Consider the following 6,539-nt stretch of genomic DNA (forward strand, 5'->3'; position numbering starts at 1 on the left):
TAGGCAGAGATAAAATGGCCAAAAACTTACAATTACAAATAACATGTGGCTCCTATGTTTTTAAGAATTCAAAATGTAGTGAGTGAAGTTGGGAAGCCTAATGGCTCTCAGAGAAATTATAATGCAAGGGTAAAATAAGGGCTAGAATAAACAAGATGTTGTTCTTGCCTCAGAGGGTGAAGCTGGGTTTGGAAGAAAGAAAATAAGTTTTCTAGGCAAAGAAAGGAGTAAAGGAAATTTAAGAAGAGAAAATCACATGTGTAATGACACAGGACATGAAAAAGCTTCATATGTCAAGGAAGCGCAAGTTCAGCGTAGCTATATAGACTCATACATACATTATAAGCAAAGTATGTTCCTGTCATTCATTTCCTTGTGAAAGGAAAAGTCTCAGTGTGGTGCTAGTATGTTTTGTAAACCTCTCCACCACTTGCTAATCTCTTTCTTTCTCTCCTTTTTTAAACAAGTTCAGAGCCTTCAGCAGCAGGAGTAATGGCCTAGTTTGTAGTTCTTATTCCACATGCTCTTTGCGGACCTTGCTACTCCCCAGCAAGCCCATCAAAAGTAGAATCTACATCCCCTCCCTTTTGAAACTTGGTGAGCTTCTGTGACTGCCTTGACTAATAGAATTCAGCAAAAGTGAAACTATGTGACTCTGAGGCCATATCATAAAAGGTATATACCTTCCATTTGTCTCTCTCTCAGAATGTTCACCCTGGGAACCCAGCCACCATGCTGTGAGGAAGCCCAAGCCACACTGAGAGGGTCACATGGAAAGGGATCAAGCCTGAACCTCTGGGCCCTGGACCCTGACTGAGCTCCAGTTGACAACCAGCACCAACTTGCCGGCCATGCAAGTGAGTAGTCTTGGAAGAGGGTCCCCCAGCCTTCAGTCAATCCACCCCAGTGATGTCCATGGAGCAAGGACAAGCCTTCCCTGACAAGCCCTGCCCAGACTGCAGATTCACAGGCAAAATAAATTGTTGTATAGTTTTAACCCATTAAGTTGTGGGGTAATTTGTTATGATTAGATAACGGAACAAGTATCTAGATAGATTTTAATAATATTGTTTTGTTTTCCTCTATTCATTTTTACATTCACCCTCTATTTATAGCAACACTGATTCTTACTTGCTGCAATGATAGGAGGTTTTATTTTTAAATACATTTACCCCTTGAGTGTGGGCTAGACTTCATGACTTGCTTCCAAAGAACAAAGTGTGGGAAGGGGGAAATAGTAAATTTGTGATGGAGCAGACACTCCCTAAACCAAGTGATGATGAAGGCTGACGTCACTCAGAGATAAGTCATGTTGATATCAAGTGATATCACTAACACTAACGCTTTGTGTTAGTCAGGGTTCTAGAGAGAAACAGATCCAGTAGGTAAGATGTGTGTGTGTGTGTGTGTGTGTGTGTGTGTGAGAGAGAGAGAGAGAGAGAAAGAGAGAGAAAATAAAAGAATAAAAAGATATAAAGAGAGATTAAGAAAGGAGAATACAGCCAATGAAAGATTGTGTAAATCAAAGTTCTATCAAAACAGAAGCCACTCTGTGTGCTTTGATTAGGAAGGGGAAATGTAGGGCTCACCCCACCAATGTAAAGCTGGGGAAAGCAGGGCAGGCCGGTCACTGTCACCAGTCTCACCCCGCAGCACCAAAGCGAGAGAATCTCCGGAGCAACCTGGCAGCTCTGTGCCTACCAAGGGCAGGGCCAGGTATAGGGTGAGACTAGTGAGGCAGTCACCTTCGATACAGACTTTAAGAGGATACCAAAACACTCATGCGCTAGGGGGTCTCCAGAGAGACAGAACTAACAGAGTAGATGTGTATATATGTATTATAGGACTTGCCTCACATGGTTGTAAAGGCTGAGAAGTCCTGCAATCTGCTGTCTGTGAGCCAGAGAACCAGGAAGGCTGGTGGTATAATTCATTCTGACTCCGAAGACCTGAGAATGGGGCCAATGGTGTAACTCCCAGTCTGAGTCTGAAGGCCCAAGAACCAGGGTGATGATGTCCAAGGGCAGGAGAAGACGAATGGCCCAGCTCAAGCAAAAAAAATCAAATTTACCCTTTCTCCGCCTTTTTGTTCTATTCAGGTCTTCAGTGGAGTGGGTGATGCCCAGCTGCACTTGTGAGGGTGGATCTTCTGTACTCAGTCTACTCATTCAAATGCTTATCTCCTCCAGAAACACCCTCACAGACACACCTAGAAATCATGTTTTACCAGCTATCCGGGCATCTCTTAGCCCAGTCAAGTTGACACTTAAAATTAACCATCACAACTCACTTATCAAAATAAAGAATATTTTAACACAATATTTTTTTTAAAAGCAAACAATGCAAAAAAAAATCTATGGTGAAAAAAATGCCAGAATTTTAAAACAGAATTTTTTAATTAAAAAAAAATTTAATTTAAAAAATTTAAACAGAAAACAGTCTGATCGTGCATTTGCACGACCCTACCTTGCTCACCTCACCCTAATCCCAGCCCAGCTCAGTAGCTCTGGGAGAACCTATGGTCTTCCCAGCTAATGGTAGAATTAAAAGGAGTGATTTATAGTCCTTGACTGGGAGATACTGAGAACTTCAGGTTTACTGTCTGCTCACCCACCTGCCCACAATAGCTACCAGAGAATAACAATTTCTCTTTTATCTTCTGAATTCTTTGTGGGTACCTCTCATTAGCAAACACTAAGAAAGAGATTCTTGGAAATGTACTTCTAGGCTTCTTCCCTGTGACACAGAGGGAACTATAAAAGAGAGGTAATGCTGTCAAGTTAATAACAGGTAATCCAACAGAGAGATGTCAAGACTGTTTCAAAAGTTGGAAATCAGGTAAAGATATTACCAGAACTGAGAAATATGAATATCAAATAGTCACAGAGAGGAGGAAAACAACAAGCAAACTAAGTTGTTGAATCTCTAAAAGCTCAGTGTTATGGGTTGAGTTGTAGCCTGCCTCTCCCCTCAAATTCCTGTGGTGAAGTCCTAACCCCAGTACTTCAGAATGTGACTGTATTTGGAGATAGGATCTTTAAAAAAGGTAATTAAGTTAAAACGAGGTCATTAGGGTGGGCCCTAGTCCAATACAGCTGATATCCTTGTAAGAAGAGGAGATTAGGACAGAGACACACACAAAGGGAAGACCATGTGAAGACACAGAGAGAAAACAGCCATCTTCCAAGGAGAGAGGCCTCAGAAGAAAACAACACTGCCAACACCTTGATCTCAGACTTCCAGCATCCAGAAATGTGAGAAAATAAAAGTCTGTTGTTCAAGCCCTCCAATCTGTGGTAGTTTTTTATCCCAGCCCTAGCAAACTAATACAGTCAGGAATTAGAAGCATCAGATGCAGTAAAAGATGGGGTAAAGCATGGGTCTTAAAATAGGGAGCCTGGTTGAAAGTCTATATATTTAGACGCTTAGGTACCCTCACTTATCACACACATCCAAGGCAAAGATGCTTCTAGCTCCAACATCCAACATGAAGTATATTCGACAAAGACATTAAACTAGAAAGTTTCCAACTTCGGAGAGTTTCCAAATTTAAAGCCCTAGTAAAGGACAGGCAAGAGGAACTATTCTGAAAAGTAGGGAACCAAGTAAGAGACTAACACCTAAAGATCGCGAAACCATCCCTGACCCAACCCACTTTTGCCATTTGGTCCCAGCTGGTACAGAGGACCATCAGCAGGAAATTGGCATTCTTTTCTAGAGAAAAGGGGCTCTGAAAAAGGTCTGCACAGGGCTTCCCTGGTAGCGCAGTGGTTGGGAGTCCTCCTGCCGATGCAGGGGAAGCAGGTTCGTGCCCCGGTCCAGGAGGATCCCGCATGCCTCGGAGAGGCTGGGCCCGTGAGCCGTGGCCGCTGAGCCTGCGCATCCGGAGCCTGTGCCCCGCAACGGGAGAGGCCACAACAGTGAGAGACCCGCGTACCGCAAGAAAAAAAAAAAAAAGGTCTGCACACAGTGACATTTGGGAGTCTGACACAAATGGCTGGATTCCTTCTGAACATTGAGGCCCTCTGAGTTGAAAAGTCACACCTAGTGAAGTAAGTCAGAAAGAGGAAAACAAATATCGTATATTAATGCATATATGTGGAATCTAGAAAAATGGTACAGATGAACCTATTTGCAAAGCAGAAACACAGAGACACAGGTGTAGAGAACAAACATATGGACACCAAGGGGGGAAAGTGGGGAGGATGAATTGGGAGATTGAGATTGACATATATACAATACTACGTATAAAACTGTTAACTAATGAGAACCTGCTGTATAGCACAGGGAACTCTACTTAGTGCTCTGTGGTGACCTAAATGGGAAGGAGATCCAAAAACAAGGGGATATATGTATACATATAGCTGATTCACTTTGCCGTACAGCAGAAACTAACACAACATTGTAAAGCAACTATACCCCAATTAAAAAAAAAGAAAAGTCACACCTCATATACACAGCTTTTTAATGCTCACTGTTAAAGATAAATAACTCAGGATCATCAGACATTTAAGTAAGACATTTTCCTTCCTTTGGAGGAAATTGAGACAAAGCAGAGAGCTAAAAGAAAGTTTTTAAAAATTGTACTTAACATGTTCAAAGAGATAAGAAAAGATATTGCATCTATAAAGCAATAACATGATTTTTTAAAAATAAGAATATAAATGACTTTTGGGAATTAAAGTTTTTTTACATTTTTTTTTTTTTTTTTTTTGCTGTATGCAGGCCTCTCACTGTTGTGGCCTCTCCCGTTGTGGAGCATAGGCTCCGGACGCACAGGCTCTGCGGCCATGGCTCACGGGCCCAGCCACTCCGCGGCATGTGGGATCCTCCCGGACTGGGGCACGAACCCACGTCCTCTGCATCAGCAGGCGGACTCTCAACCAGTGCGCCACCAGGGAAGCCCGGAATTAAAGTTTTGATAGAAGAAATTTTAAATTGAACAAAAGAGTTGGAAGATAAAGTTGCAGAAATCTCCTAGAAAGTAGAACTGTAACCAAGCAAGACCCTATGGGGCCTTCCCGGGACACACTCCTCCTCATATCCTCTACTTTAGCTCCTCTTTGAAGTACCTAGATAATAGTTTCTGATGCACATTTCCAGAGTCATTTTACAGTTGCTAAAAACCCCACCAAATGGAAGATGTTAACTGCTTGATGACCATGAACACATAGCCTCCTGGAGTCTAAGGACTGATAGTGTTAACCCCTGTGACACCACCTGTTATTTCACCATCAGAGAATTGTGCCCGAGCTGATCACAGACCCTGGGGTGCCACTCCTTCACCTGTCCTTTAAAATGCTTGCTGAAACCCTTTGGGGAGTTCGGGGTTTTGGGGGGTATGAGCCACCCATTCTCCTTGCATGGCCCTGCAATAAACCTTTCTCTGCTCCAAACTCTGACGTTTCAGTATTGTTTGACCTCACTGTGAGTTGGGCACAGAAACTTGCATTCGGTAACAGAATTAAAAAGAAAACAGATGCGAAAGAGGAAAGAAAAGATAATGAGAAACAATTAATTGAAGTTCAATACTCAACTGACAGTAATTCTACCAAGAGAGCAGTAATTTCCAGCAGGCAGTAATAGAAGAAAATGTCCAGGACTGAAGAACATGAGCGTCTAGATTAAAAGTATACAGCAGGGCTTCCCTGGTGGTGCAGTGGTTGAGAGTCCGCCTGCCGATGCAGGGGACACGGGTTCGTGCCCCGGTCCGGGAGGATCCCACATGTCGCGGAGCGGCTGGGCCCGTGAGCCATGTCCGCTGAGCCTGCTCGTCCGGAGCCTGTGCTCTGCAACGGGAGAGGCCACAACAGTGAGAGGCCCGCGTACCGCAGTAAAAATAAATAAATAAATAATAAATAATAAATAATAAAGTATACAGCACATTGTATTTGAAAAAGATCCCCACCAAGGCATGTAATTGGGAAATTTAGAATCCCAAGAACAAAAATATCATAAAAACTTTCATAGTGAAAAAATAGGACACAGTCACAAAAAGAAAAAGGGAAAAAAAGTGGAAATCAGAATCTCATCAGACTTTCAAAAGCAAAATGAGAAGCTAAACACAATGAAGTAATGCCTTCAAAATAATGAGGGATTATTTCTAATCTATAATTCTATTCCCAGACAAACTATACTTGAATCAAGTGTGAGGATGGAACAAAGGTAATGCCTCAGAAAATATACTTCCCATGACTTTTTTGTCAGGGCTATTAGAAAACATAGTCAACAAAAATGAGGGGTTAAACCATTAAGACTGACAGAAAACCCAACACAAGGAGAGACTAAAGAAAATTCCAGAATGCTAGTGAACAACCAGCTCAGGAGGAGTAAGATTACAGAAGACTCTGGGAAAGATGTGGAAAAAAGGGAAACTTGATGTGTCTGACTACATAAAAAATTTTTTTCAAGTGAAATTTTGCAATTCTGTTGGAGAGTTTAGAAAGAGTTAGAGACAGTGACATAGAAAACTAAGCAAACAAAAACAAGAAGCCGCAACTCCAAGGAAAACACAAAAGTTGACCAAGGGAGGAAATTAG

This window comes from Orcinus orca, chromosome 16, assembly GCF_937001465.1.
Source record: "Orcinus orca chromosome 16, mOrcOrc1.1, whole genome shotgun sequence".
Classification (NCBI taxonomy): Eukaryota; Metazoa; Chordata; class Mammalia; order Artiodactyla; family Delphinidae; genus Orcinus; species Orcinus orca.